This window comes from Pyxicephalus adspersus, chromosome 4, assembly GCF_032062135.1.
Source record: "Pyxicephalus adspersus chromosome 4, UCB_Pads_2.0, whole genome shotgun sequence".
NCBI lineage: Eukaryota > Metazoa > Chordata > Amphibia > Anura > Pyxicephalidae > Pyxicephalus > Pyxicephalus adspersus.
The window spans coordinates 52,362,816-52,378,403 of record NC_092861.1 but is presented as its reverse complement, the minus strand read 5'-3'; the positions used below and the strand labels follow the sequence as shown (position 1 = coordinate 52,378,403).

General features: G+C 35.2%; 1 protein-coding gene across 4 annotated transcripts in view; it reads right to left on the bottom strand.

Annotated features, from left to right (window-relative positions):
* Nucleotides 1-8,204: 8,204 nt before the first annotated feature.
* The window catches only part of SOX2 (SRY-box transcription factor 2), a 61,459-nt gene continuing 54,075 nt past the window's right edge, over nt 8,205-15,588 (bottom strand). For all 4 annotated transcript variants that reach the window (XR_011920298.1, XR_011920297.1, XR_011920302.1 and 1 more), the window contains one exon: nt 8,205-8,473. The gene's annotated coding sequence lies outside the window, so the exon portion shown is untranslated. The remainder of the gene's footprint in view (nt 8,474-15,588) is intronic.

Genomic DNA, 15,588 nt, shown 5'->3' with positions numbered 1-15,588 from the left:
AGATCCTCCGTGACGGTCCTTGGTCAGTCATTGGTCACCTTTTTTGCAAACAATTTTCGGCCGCTCGGTCGTTTGTCATTAGTTTCCAACGATAATTATTGGAAGTGTGTACACAGCCTATTTATAGTGATATTTTTTTTACATTTAAAGTGGATCTACCTTCTCTTTTTGATTTTAAGTACATTCATGCTAAGTAGTGTATAAAGTGTTACACTTCCAGGTAGTGCCTTTCATGGATCTAACAATACTTCCTAATAATGCCATTATATGTTTTTCTATCCATAGGAATAGCACCCATAATATGCAGGCATCTTATATGGCCATGATCACAAATACATGAGACAGATTAGCCCCTACTCAAGCCTATACTACAATGTGATATCTGGAGGAGAGATGACTGAGGAAATTCCTCCTCCTGTTTGCAGCAGACTAATAGCATTATCTCAGCCTATGCAAAGTCATTGACCTTGTATAAAGAATAGTTTTTTGTTTATATGTGTATTGTTATTGTTGTATGCTATGCAATGCCAAGAGAGTTTATTTATCCATGCAGATATATAAAGTCCCATTCATTTCATGCATTAGACCCACTATTCATTATCAGAGCACACTTTTCTTTCACAAACAGTGACAAAAATTGCATCAGTAAATTTTTGCCTTTAAACAGAACATATACTTTATATGAACAATTGTTTAATAAAAATATATGTATTGCTGGCAGTTCATAGGATATTTTTTCAGAAATGATTCCCAGGCACTTAGGAACTGATAAATGGCTAAATTTGTCAGAGCTGCACCATTATTTATGACCCCGTTTTGTAGAGAACCAGGCATTGTCCAAGGTGTTTGCACAGCTCAAAGTAAAATTAAGGTTACTGCAGTATTAGAGCTCGCTCTTGGTAAGTAGGTGCCATAAGTGTCACAAGTAATACTCTCACACTACGTCTGCTATTAATAAACAATCCAAAACCCATTTTGAATCCTTCAGATTGATGCATTTGTTAACCTTTTGGTTAGAAGGGGGTGTTTGGAGGTATACAGTGTTTCTCACGCAAACCCCAGAAGAGTTTGTTACATGAGTCACACAACTAAACTTTTCAATTGAACTTTGGATCTGTATGCGGAAGAGTAAGTCAAGTTCAAGTAATGGGAAGGGACAGAGCCACCCAGGAAACTAATGATTCACTTGCTGACAAGCTTAGCGTACTTTGTTACACACACGTTTCAGCATTAATTATGTCCCTACAATACATCTTCAATTATATCAAAATATTAGTGGTTCAGCAGCTGTGTTGGAAACCCCTTTGTGCAGATTCCAAACCAGGTTATATGAACATAAGGCAGATTTTTTAATGGTGTCATGCAGTGGCCGAAATGTTTTTGGAACTTTTAATTTAGTTTTTGACATTTTTAATATTATTTCTCAGAAATGTTATATTTTTCCTATGACGTAAGTAAATCTGTGGCATATGTAGACATCTCATTATACCTACATCCATGCTTTTCCAAACGGTTGGTGCTATCCCTAATAACACTCAGCTGAAAGCTGTCATGCCTATGCAAGCCCTCTCCTAGGTTGGATGCTATTCCTCTCTTAGACAGGGCCAAAAGGTCAGAATCGATTTTAGAGGCCACCTGGTGGGTGCGGGCCATGAACTGACTCAAAAAAATTATATCAGAGCCGGATTAGTTGACCTTGCGGGGCTAGACCCAGACTTAGACTAACTGCAGACTGTGGGCTGCCAGGCCCAGCTCAGGGAGAGGCCGGAGTGGATGACCTGGTTAGCTGACCTCTTCAAACATGAGGAGCATTTTTCTGGCAGTTACCACGGTGATGGGGCAGCCCAAGCCTCTCTAACTTACTAAGCAAGTGGAAATCCTAAATCCTACCTTGAAGAAACGTCTATTAAAAAATCATGCTGTAGTGATCCTTTATTTACTTCCAGCACACACAATTATTTCTCACGACTGCTGAACAGATTAGACGTATATCATACACCAGAAATTGTGACAACATTTATTATGGCAGATTTGACTATGTTATTAAATAGATTCAAAGGTTCAAACTATTTTTTAATGTTCCTCATCAACCATCACAAAGATTTGGTATCGCTGAACATTAGTTTAGAAGGTTGGTTAGAATCCTAACATTTGATATTTTATTATTAATATACAGTGCTTTCATATCAGTTGTAGAATATATCTTCTGATGAATTATTATCAAAATGCAGTATAGTGGTAGTAATACATAGAGGTAGTTTAGGTAGTGTAGTTTTAATTGCTGAGTAGTTATTTCATAGATAATAATAGGTTGGTATTGACATCCCAGAATTCTCAGAAAGGAATAATGTTACACCTTATGATTCCAGAGCTAACAAGATGAAAGAAACAATGATGGCAAATGATGTGATTACGCTACAATATATATATATATATATATATATATATATATATATATATATATATATGGCTTAGCAGAAAACACAGCATAGCTAACCTTAAGAGAAAATATAAAACTTATAAAAAAAAATCCTAAAACCAATTAATCTCAATTGATGAGCCTCCAGTCATTGGAAAACATTTACACAGGTTCTTTAATTGACTAAAATGAACCTAAACTGGTGGAGTTTGGATGTATTAACATAATAACATATCTATATCTCTCACTTTCTGATCATCGCATGCTCTCCTAGACCTCCCTTTATCTTCATATTCTATTGATTTTAGTTATCAAGATGATTAAAGATTTCTTTTAGAGGGTGTATACATACTAAACAGACCACAGAGTCTACATAACATAACAGAACCATAGTTGTATTTGTAGACATTTACTTATTTACTATAGATTCATATCTGGAGAACTTTCTAGCCTTGACTAAAACTTGTGACAATGTAAAAGTTCCAGCAGGGTTTTTGGCTTGTTTTTTTTTTGTTTTTGTTTTTTTTTTAATAAATGCAATAAATTCCCAATTAGGTAGAATTGGGTTATTTGCTTTCACTTACTGTCCCAGCTTAATATCTCCTGGCACAAAAAGAAGTAAAAAACATTGCCAAATGACAGGGTAAGAAGGGGATATAGACAAAGAAAGGGTTAAAATATTGTTAGGGGGTCAGTAGAAAGATCAGTTAGGGGACTGGCTTGGGGGAGAAGAAGGAATAGAAGTGTACACTGTGTATATTTTGGTTGGATGGAGGTGACTGGGGTCCTTGAAGCAAATGGTCCCAGTGGTGAATAATGGTGTAGGGGACCCACCTTTGGTGGAGTGTCCTCTAAAAGTAAAATAATAAAGATGGTGATCATGTGGTGACGTCAGGTAAATATTATCGGTCCCCAAAGCAGTGAAAGGTGGCTGGGGGACAAATATATCAAGTGCTGGGGCAAAATCTAGGTTTAATGTGAGTATAATGGGCATAATTTAATCAAGCTCTCCAAGGCTTTCATTTAGTGGCTAACAAATAGCAAATGATTTTAGGAAATCCATTTGAGGTTTACTGGATCACCCAGGTTCACTAATGAAAGTGTATCTTCTCCAGCCTTGGAGGGCTTTAATAAATCAGGCCATATGGTATGGTTATCTTGAAAATGTATGTTATGATGTATGTTTAAATGTGGCATTTTTTCTTACCTTTGGCATTTATATTATGTTACAAAATATTAAATATTTTAAGTAACGAACGCACTTGTTATCATTTATTTTGGTTGTTTTAAATTTTAAACAAGTGCTCTGATTTGTCTGGGTCTTTGGGACATAGGGACGGGTTAAGGTAGGTCTGAAGCAGTGGACACTTCTGAGCTACCCTGGTCAAGAGCGTAATATGTTCCCTTTTTAATAAGTTGGTAAAGGTGTAATATTCTGAAAACATAGAAAGTGAGCTTCAAGTCCTGATATACAGTACAAGGGACTGTTCCCTGTTTTTAATTTGTATTAGTTTGGAACTATTATTTCTGTATGTGGGTGCAATTCTCTGTGTGCTGTTTTATTTATGAAAAAGTATTGCAGTGAAGAGAAAACACATGGTGACCCTACCAGTAGCTTGGACTTTTTCACTTTCGAATAAAGCTGAATAACAGCCAAACTAAGTTGCACACAATAGTAACAGAGTTGGGTAATGACTGTGTTATTTTTTTTAATTTACAGTATCAGTTACATTTTCAGAACAAGGTTTTGTGGGTTACCCCCATGTCTTCTTAGTACAAACTAAAACCAAAAAACTACCTTTTTCCACACTGGAAAAAGTTGAATTGTTTTTCTGTGCCTATGTTTTCCTAATAAAATGAAAACTGCATTTAACCTATTAGATAATAAGCTGAAATAAATAAACAAAATCAAAGTACAACTAATGAGTTTACTTAATAAATATTTAGCATCAATGTATTATTACTCATAATTACTGTGAGCATAAATTATTAAAAACATTAGTGATAATGTTTTATTGGAAAAAAGTGAGCTGAAGAGAATATAAGTAAATATATATAGGTTTTTTATAAAAATACAGACACAGAAAGTGGAAGGGCAGCACATCTTTTGTTTTGATGATAAATCTGAACATGCTCACACAGAATATGACAAGGGTCAAGCTACCGTTCTGTAATGATCAGTGAGGAGGGCGTTCTGTATTGATTAGTTAGGAACTGCTCCGGGGTAGACCAGACTAAGTCTGATGCACCTACAGCCTTCTTCCTTCACAAGGAACAAAGTAACAGACGTAAAGAAGCACAATTAATACTACTTGACATACCATGATCCAAAGCTCATGTGCCCATGGGTCAATCTTCAAGGAACACTACAAGTAAGGTGACAAATGGAACTATAGTGGCATGGCTTGAAGCTTTGTTTTATAGGGTTAACAGAAAACAACAATTTCTTTAGAAGAATAAAAAAATCTTGAAATAAATCACATAACTGAGCCTTATACATCAAGCATTCCAATAGGAAGTCAGAGTAAGGTTTACAGCCATTTCCATGCTGTTTATAATGCACATTTAGTCGTATCTATTTCTTGACTGACAGTGATAAATTATTGGATCATAGGTTCATATTGCCTGTGTAGTATTCTTTTGTCTGTCATTTATGTGTATGGATCATGTAACATGACCCCAATAATAGGATGGTTTACTAATGGAGAAGAGATTGTGCAAAGTAAAAGTTCTTTGAGTTTAGTAAATTAGAAGTACAAATAAGAGGAAATGTTGTTCTTGCCCATAACCGGATGATTAAAGTGAACACAGATATGCCCTATATACGAAGCTCAGTCAACTTCCACTTTGCAAAGCGAACATTTGTTTGGCTAAGTCTCTGTTCCAGCCCCCAATATCTGGGAAGTTTAGTCATATATCAGGTGCCAGTGTTCAAAGGTTTCTGGATAAAGCTTAACTAAACCCAGAGCTGATTAATGCAAACTGCAGTCACAATCAGGTTGATAGGTGAATACAGTGTATGGATACAAAGTAGTGAACAGAATATCTATTTCATACTTGCACACTGCATTAGAGCTAATTCCTCTCACCTATCATAATGCAGCTGGTTGGACTGTTAACTTCACACCAAAAGCAGGAAGAATAATAGATACCAGACTACATTTACCAGCATCTCTGTATTATAACTGAAACCAAATCTCTAAATAAGTAGTCGCAGATATGTATGTGGTAAGCACTTGTACAACCCTGGGTCAGGTAATAGGAAATAGCAAGGCATCAGAGTTCCTGACTGTCTGGATCAGTGTATAGCTACAGACAAGCACAGCTACACTTTTTTTATTTAAAATGTTTATTTCCAAAGCTAACAATTTTTAACTAATCTACATGAATGCTTTCACAATTACCCTAGTTATCCCTATCACTGCGATAAGTAATGAGGAGAAACTAGAAAAAGGCTAGAAAGGTGCAGATCAATCAACACAAGTAAATACTATTCTCCATATACATTGGCCAGTGCACAGTACCCAGAAATCAGATTGCTATGGGTGATTGCAATGTGTACATCTTCGGTATTTACAGGATGATCCTGCAAGCCTTTCTGTAGCGCACATTATTTTTATTTCCAAGTAACTAATTATGTATTCTGTACTTATGACAAAAGTATTAAATGGCACAGCATGCCTTTAGGAGATCATTTTGGTTAAGTGCAACTTTTGTATACAGAGGATTATTTTATCTTCACAGTATAACTCATTACATAAAATAATATAAGGATTTGATTTAGGTAAAGGTTTATAGCTGCAGCAATACATGTAGGTAGGTACAATATCATTCAATTAGTATTCGTTGATGGTATAAAATATAGTCAGCTGCAAATACTGTAATCTGATTTATGGTAAAAAGACATTGGCCTCAGAAAGAGTGAGCGGTCATTAGCTGCGGCAGCACAAGGTGCTCACACAGGGAGTCGCTGTGTTTGGGTTATTAGGTGCCCTTGCCTCTGCTGTCTGCAGATAAATGGGGATGCCACATAATCAATACAAAGCCCACAGCTGTCATTTATCCTAAACCCAGACCTGACAGGAAGATCACCAGAACTGTCACTTCAAAGTTCCTTTTCCTTTTAATGTCTGCCTCCAGACATGACAGGGTGCCACTATTGATTAACCCTTTCAGTTTTGCTGCTGCAGTACTATACACAGGGTAAAATATACAAGAAGATTTTTAAGAATGTGACACTCCAGTTCTGCATGATTGACATTCTTGTTTCAAAAACATCATTACATGAGTATGAGTTCCCCTTTGTGTGGTTACACATTCAGCATTATTTGCATTTATATCACTTGAGAACATGTACTTCTGTCAAATAGATAACCAATATGTATAACATATGCATATGTAGATTTTTATGATGCTGTGTATTTACAGCTATAATAATGTTCTGCTTCTTATAGAAATATTGGTATATACATAAAGACAGACAACCACAGTTTGTATTTGCTTAGCTTTTCATATTAACAACTTGTGTTGATTTTAATGTGCATTCAACAAAAAAAACAAGGAAAAACCAACTGACAATGGTGTTACACTTGTACCTGGGTATCTGTTCACACCTTAGCAGCTTTAAATGTGATTGTAAAAGTCCTACCAAAACACCTTGTAGCAACTTCTTCAGTAATGCAAATCAAAGCAAGTCAAAGAAATACAAAAGCATTGGAAAGCATATTGTATTTGTTTAATTTCTAAGCCTGATGACTGTGTATAATTCAAACTCTCCCAGGTTCCTGAAAGCCATGCTGTCCATTACCTAAAAATAGAACCACCCAAGTTTTTAATCACCCAAACTTTCATTGTCTCTTTAGGAATGTAAAAAATGGGCCCAAATTGCATAAAACAAAATGATTTGGGAAAGCACTCGGTGTTTTAAGTACTTTGCCTAAATGTTCTTCCAAAATCCTGACATATTTTCTCTTTTATTGGGACAAAGACTTAGAGACATTTTGTTTAATCCTGTAAAGATTTTCTTCCTGCTAATGACATGGCTTATGTGAGATTGAACGTATGTGCTACAAAATATCTGTCAATAAATGGCAGTGATCCTTTCAATGTATAATGGTTTAAAAATGAAAACCCACAGATGAAAACTAAAAATGGATCTTCCTAGGAAAAAAATTCTTTAGAGTAAAAGAAATATTTTCATCGCTGTTTGAGCTGAATGTTTGCTTGCAGAATACATAATATTAATTCATAGGCTGGCCAGAAACAGCCAGATAATATCAAGTGATGATCTTATCTGAGTGCATCAAGTAAATCTTGTTTTTCATTATTTGTTTGGGTAACAGGGGCATTTATGTACCCATTATGTGGTAGGGGGCAACACTATTTTTAAAGCAGTAGAGAAGGAAAAATGCATTAGTACTGAATTCTGACACCATCAAATGTGAAAGGTGGCTTGTCTTTTCTTACCAGAAAGACACCCCCAATTCTCACCCATGTAGTATACTGGACAGATGAGCTTATTATGAATTGTCAGCTTAGTATGCTGCCTTTTAAATGTATTGATCTAGTTTTTCCAGCAGAAGTGAATGTGCAGTATATCAGAGATAGCATAGCTTTCCAGATTGATGACTTATGGAGCTGAGGCAGCTGATATCATCACTAATGCCCCTCGTGGAGTGGTAATTATTGTATATTAGATAGAAAAGACAAACCAAAACTTCAGGAGCCTAGGCATTAAAGTGGATTTTTGGGAATCATATTAGCAATATAAAACAAGAAAAAAAAATGATTTGCTAACATAATATTTATTAAAAAAATAGGTTAATTCTCTTGTTTCAGGACAACGAAACAATACACATCACTAATAATCCTTTTTGTGTGTAGTTCATTTTCAGTGTCTTTGAAAAATAAATGGATAAATGGATGAAACAAATGTTGAATGTTGGCTCAAAAATCCTCCAAGATCAGGGAGTTAATTCTGTATGTGTTCCAGCCTCCAAATCTTGCTTTATGCGACAATACATATACGTAGAATTGGTAGAGTCATCCATATCCCTAAAAAAAATGGAGGAAATTAGATTACAAAGTTTAAACTCTTATCTGACATCGATAAGGATAAAATGACTTTTACCTCTGCATTATACATTTCAATAGGTACATATTGGCAAAAATAAAACTTAAAGAGTGCATTAAAAGGTTTCCCTGAGTGATATATATTTGGCTTATTCCCATCTGTGCAGATACCCCTGTAGTAGCCAATGAGTGCACATAATGCATAATGTACTTCAAAAAGCCATATTTGCAGCAGGTAATAGTAATGTAATGTAAAGCCCATATGGTAGCTGGCGAATCCATTCTGATTATCTTGTGGATAAAAGAAATGAGTTGTGCATGACAATTTAAAAAAAATTTTTGGGATAGTAGGGTAAGTCCATACACCTACTTATTCATATATAACATATGTTTGTTTGCCAATCCCTTCAGCATTAAAAACATACACAAGTAATTAAACTCCCTATTAGATAGAGTCTTTTTTCTATTTTTTTTTTTTTGGTAATCATTGAATCTGATATCAGCTTCTATTCTTTCTTAAGCCAATACTTTCTGTTCCAAAAACACAACATGAAGTAGGTAATCAACTCCCGATAGGAGAATCCCACTTTTGCTTTCACCAGAAATGGTATCCCCATTGAAAGATTTTTCTCACATCCTGGTCCAGTTACAATACCCACCAGGACAAATAGTGAAAGTAAAAACAAGCTTTGATAAAAAAAGCTTTGATAAAAAAAAAAAAAAAAAATTTTCAAACACATCATTTAAAAAAATCCTACCAACTCAGTGACTGTTTCATCAAGCGGTAGCCTTTGAGTCTACTTGGGTTAGACACAAAACATCCACAAAATTTAGCTAGTGTAAGCATTTACAAGTATAATTCTGTCTTTAAATGTATGAAAAATATCATTCTGAAACTCAAACTAATGTTTGCAGTTACAGCAAGATAATTTTCTGCATTTTTCAGTTCCTTATATTTGTGGCTCTTGAGTATACTTGTGATTATGTATCACCCTGGTTGACCCTATACAACTCAAAGCACCAAAGTAATTTCTCCGTGGCTTTCAGAGTGCTAAGTACCTAAATGTCCTTGACCTCAATCGCACATGTAAGGTACATGCAGCAAGTTGTATAGAAAATAATAGGTTGTCTTTATCAATAGAGAATCTTTTCACCCTGCCCCAGAACTGATCTCTAATGAAGGAATGCCTGCTGTGTGTAATATATCTGAATCTGTATTCACAGAACTAGAACCTCAATTGTTAACAGTTTTGTAAAGGTTGCTGCCAGCAGATTCAGTGGTTCAAAGTGAAGCCTTCAAGAGCTGCTTCAACTTTCCACCACACACATGAGGCTAAGTGTTTAATGTTCTCGTTGTGTAGTGTTAATTGTTGTTAAATGTAGAATAAAATGTTTTCATGGGTTTCCCCCACACAACCCCAACATCTATTCATACATGAAATGGTGTATGGTCCCTTAGCATGTATGAGACAACCCTTGGTCACCTAGGGGCTGTGTTGTGAATAATATAGTTTATGGCAGGATGCTACCTATTGAGTGCTTGTTGTTTATTTGGATTTATGAATGGTGGATGAATGTTCCTATTAGCTGGAATGCTGAGATGCAGTGAGGCAGTGTGATGCCCCATTAACATTACCCAAACCTAGAGAACTTTTCATCCTGGACTTTTTTTCTAACAATATAGGAACTATTGTTATTTATTAAATAGGAACAATTAATTAATCTTTCAGAAAATATCAATGTGCATACTAACCTTGATGATGCAGTATAAATAGGGATCATATTAGCTTGGTAGGTGTACTATGTCTGTATGAAGAAGTACCAATTCAGTGTATCATATGTAAATATAATGGTAATATCAGGCTGGCAGGTAGAGTGTCCAATATCTGTATGGCGTAGTACCAATTATTGGTATTCTAATCATATCCAGTTGTTTTGTCATGTTGACAGATGTTTTGTTCCATATCTTTATTGAATACAAAACGGTGTATAATAATACAAATATCCAGTGCTATTTGTGGGTGTAGCTTTGGTCGATGGATGTTGGAATATGCAGTGTTCTAAGTATGCAGTGTTACTTTTTTTGGCCGATTTTTGGCCAATCAGTCGTTCGTCGTTCGTTCGTCGTTCATTTCCAACGATAAAAATTAGACGTGTGTACGCAGCTTATGTGTAGAAAGACACAGCATCCTGACTTCAATCTACCTAAAGCATGAACCCTCACAATCTAAATGCTGTTATCTCATAAAATCGCTGATAAAAATATCACTCACTTTACAAAGTGTATTTAATTGGAGTGTTACTAGTGCCAAATATTTATCTTTCATGTGGTTTTATCTCCTATGATGTCTTCTAAGAGCTGTTATCTAGCAATTGATTCACTGAACTTTTAGGCAACAATAGCACTAGTTTTTTATCACTAGGTAGAGTGAAGCACTAATCACAGTGGAACACATTTCCTAGAGAAGACTTTTTAGGGCTGCAAGACAAGTTATTGTGCAGTATTACAACTTTTACTAATAGTTGCTGCAAATTGCAGACTAATTTTAAGATGCAATGTGCTAAACAGGGTAAGCTGGATTCCCAGAAGTTTAATTCTGGCTGCAATTAGCTGCTACATTTTGCATGTTATTGCATTAACTGATATTGCAGTTATCAGATCAGACTATAATCCCTTTTTTAAAGAACAGAATCAGTTGATAAAATTGGCTATCCCTGTTTTACCTGATCAGGTTTGGGTTATCATCCATTAATAACGACGAGTATGATAGAACTTTAAGAGAGTGAAAGTTTCTCTTGGTAATCTTTAAAGCAGGGATACCTAACAAATCTTAGAAGCACTAAAGCAGGAATCACCTGTGCAAATGTAGTGAAACGTAGTATAAATCAGAGAGAAGAACTGCCTGACTTTATGTTGGGTTCCTGTTATAAGTGAGCACTGACACAGCCTGCATGGGTGATATTATTAGGTTGCATCAGGTCATTCCAGAAAATATGGCTACCTCTTCCCTAATAGTTTGTTTCTTCTATTGGCTAACTGGCCTGTTCCAGGTTGGCATCATTTACCCAGAAGAGGCATCAGACTGCCATAGACTCAAAGATTGCTGCAGAAAGTGGCCTAAATGATGCTGACCAGGATCAGGCCAGTTGGCTAACAGAAGAAACATACATATTGGTTGATCTGCATTTTTATTTTTTTTTCCTAATATTTATATGGTGGTTTCCCAAGATGGTAGGAGATACCACAAAAAGTAGGAGAAATAAAAGGATTTGGGGTTTAGGAAAAAATATTTATACCAATCAGCCAAAAAACTAAAATCATTACCAAACATTAAGTAAGACCTCCTGAAGGCCCAAAAGCCCCTGAGAGGAATGAACTGCACAAGACCTGAAAGTTGTTGAAATTTTAGAGCTTTGTGCTACAGTAGCACTTCTGTAAAATCAGGTCAGGTTGTCTAGCTTTCCCTCCCCCACGCATATCAAAACCATGTGCAGCCAGGTTGTCAGTTTACCAGTTGTCCTTCCTTGGACCACTTTTAATAGGTAATAACCACATCATATCCAGAACACCCCCATTTGATGTTTTGGAAATGCTCTGGCCCTGTCTAGCCATGACAGGAATTTTCTCACTCAGATCTTTACGCTTGCCCATTTTCCCTTAAATTAACATATCAATTCCAAGAACAGACTGTTCCACCCATTGAGAGGTGCCATTGCAGGGACACATTCAATGCTAATTACTAAACATGGTCACTTGTTTTAAAATTTTGGCTCAGGGGTCCTCAACTGCAGTTCCTGTGGACCACATAAGTCTTTGTTATCCATTCCATACGTCATTTACAGAAATCTCACTGTAGAATACTTTTAAGGCAATTCATTAATTAATAATTCAAGGTGGCCTTTTTTGTAAACTCCTATTATGTTTTTTATGCTTAGTATGATTTTATACAAGACAGGCCCATATATTCACACACTGGGTCCAACTAGGAAAGATGCCCATTAAAGAGAAATCATAACATATTTGTAGTAAGGGTCTACATTAGGTTTCTTATCTAAAATATTATATGATATCCCCATTTTCACAAGCATTCATATTTTAGTTAAAGAATACATTTGGTCACAAAGGTTTCATTTCATTAGGGTGTCTTTTGGGGGCATTTCTGTATTAGCTTATAGTGATTCTAGCCTTCCTATATAAAAAAATAATGTTTATATTGCTCTTTGTGTATATATTAGATATCTGTTACCCAATTCCTTTGTTGGTGACACATATTCACTAGGACAGGAAATAAAGGAAAATCTCTACATATGAACATTTAAACTGGAAGATAACTGTAGATGACCATGATGTTTTAGCCCTTTTCCACATACCCAAAGGAAAAAAGTTTTACTATTATACAAAAACAATTTGACACATCAGACCAATAAAATTTATCAAACATATACTACTTGAATTAATATATATATATATATATATATATATATATATATCTTGGTAAGCTGCGTGTCTCTTATGTTTCCTGCAGTCACATGTGAAATTTTAGTCAAGGCCTGATCCTGTGAGTTTTAAGAGGATGTCATTCTACGAGAGGACACAATGACAAGCCGGGAGTGCCAGAACTGTGATCTGCAGAAAGCAGAGATAACCACCCTACTCCAATAGTCCTGTTGTTCTGCTGTTACCTGATCAGCGTGCGAACTTCCCTTAAGTATAGAGCCAGCACTGGGGCCCCCAAATTGCCAAAACCTATAGCTGGACTACTTTATCCCACAGTGCACCTATAGTGCTGGGCTCTTCCGAGCTAATTATGCAGTAAGTAAGCTTTTGACGGAACTGGCGACAAATATGCTTAGACAGTTTGCTTGCAATATCTGCTCTGTATATCACAAAGGGGGTAAAGCAATGATGATAAATCTTAGTTGCAACTGGAAAAATCATGATTATGGTAGTGAGGGTCTATTTATAAAGCAGTGAATATGACATTCACTGAAACATTATCTGGTGGAGAATCCCCCATATCTATGTGTTTTAATGGCGGTTATTGATTCTCCACACGGGAATGTTTCAGTGAATGTCAGATTTACTGATATATAAATAGAGGATTAGAGTATTAAAAAATAAAGATAACTCTGATCATTATGTATCTATGATAACAGAGTACTTGGTTTATGTTAACAAAGATAGAATATTAATACATACGGCATATTCAACTCTATTAAAAATGTTACCTACATTTAAAAATACTTTTGATGTAAATAGGTTTAGACACTACTCAGGGGCTTTGCAATTAACTTGAAAAGACTGCAGGTGGCTTAAAAAAAACATATTTTTCTTACTATTCTTTAACTTTGATTTACAGAAAACTTAATTTTTACACAGCTTTCCTTGACCCCCACCTCACCCAATTTTGGTGACAATACTATGTTTAAAATGAACTAATTGAGATTTAGGGCAATGCAGCCAGTGCCCAACCATCTCTGCCCTCAGCACTGTTCTCTATTGGTGTCTGTAGCAGGTATTTGTAAAGACATTTGTAACAGTATGAGCTTTTCATAAACACACAAAAACACATGAAAGGATTCGAATCACAATGTAATTACTGCCTATAACACAAAAGCCAGGTGATGTCAATGTCAAGTATGCACAACATTAGAAATAGGAAGAATGGTAAAAGAAAATGATGGGAGAACATAAACAGTGGTGGGTAAGATACATATGGCTCACAGGTAATCTTGGAAGTTGCTTTAGGTAGAGACTAGAGCTGCCTACAATCTGACTTAGGATCTCCTTTTACTAGATTTACCTTGAAATATAAAGTTGGAAGACTTGACAGGATATAAATTAAAAGCATTGTTTAGGTAGACCATTTTACTACACATTCTTATGAAAATCTAAGGAAAATTTTGCAGAAATTGGAATGTAAATGTATAATGATAAATTTGCATTTAGATTACAAAAAAATATTACTAAAGAATCAGCTACAGCGTGTGGTCATACAATTGACTGATCTTTATTCAACAGTCAGAATGTATACTGAATAAAACCATCAAACAGTCAATGGCATTAGAATCGGTCTATGTATTGCATGCTTCAGATATCCAAAATAAATAAATGTTGTCAAGAGAATATGCAAAATAAAATATGTGCACTGGAAACATTAGGCCAATGGTTTCATTGTGGTAATAAGTTGTTCTAATATGGATATAAAAAACACAAACCACAGGCATGTTGAAGTGAAATGTACGAGAGTACCTGGCTCAGCATTATCAGTACACGTACCATGGTGGTATCAATGTTTTTCTCATCGTACAAACCTCTATTCATTAACAGGGAATTTACACATTAATTATATATTGTATATTATTAAAATGTTTTTACCATTTTCTTTTATCTAGAAATAAATATCCGCATCTGTCCTTCTTTTTGATCTGTGTATTTATTGTACTAATAAAATAACTATCTAAAAATGTCATTGTTTTATGATACACAGAATTATTATATTTATACTTACTGCTATCTGAAAGTTGTCAACTCACCTACCTAGGCAATCAGTAAGCAATGTAATAAATGTATTAATAGAATAAATAAAAATGCAGTCACATAAATGGGGCACACACTGATATTTATGATTCTGTAACCTGCTAACACCTATATGCATGAATGTATGGACGAAGCTGCTCAAAGTCCGCTGTTATGAAACTTTTCTAATCCCAGATACAAGTTATGCAGATTTACATTTGAAAATGCTTAAAACTAGAAGAGTAGACAGACATTCAAAAAATAAAGGATAAGGGATACTTTTCGGTTTCTACATGTGCTAATTCCTAATATTAATATTCTCCATTATTCAAATGATTTATTCATAATTAGCTGAACTAAACTGAAGGAATCATTTTAGATTTCATTAAAAAAAATATTCTATAAATAATAATTGTTTTTCAAAGTCTAGTCTTGGAAATTGTTGGGAAGCAGATACTAAAGCGTTGTAATCTGAGCACTGAATATAAACTCCATCCCAGGCAATGTATACACAGCATGGCCATGTTTCCCATTGCAAACAAATGCTGTATACAAAGGTGCACAAGCAGAGCAGCAT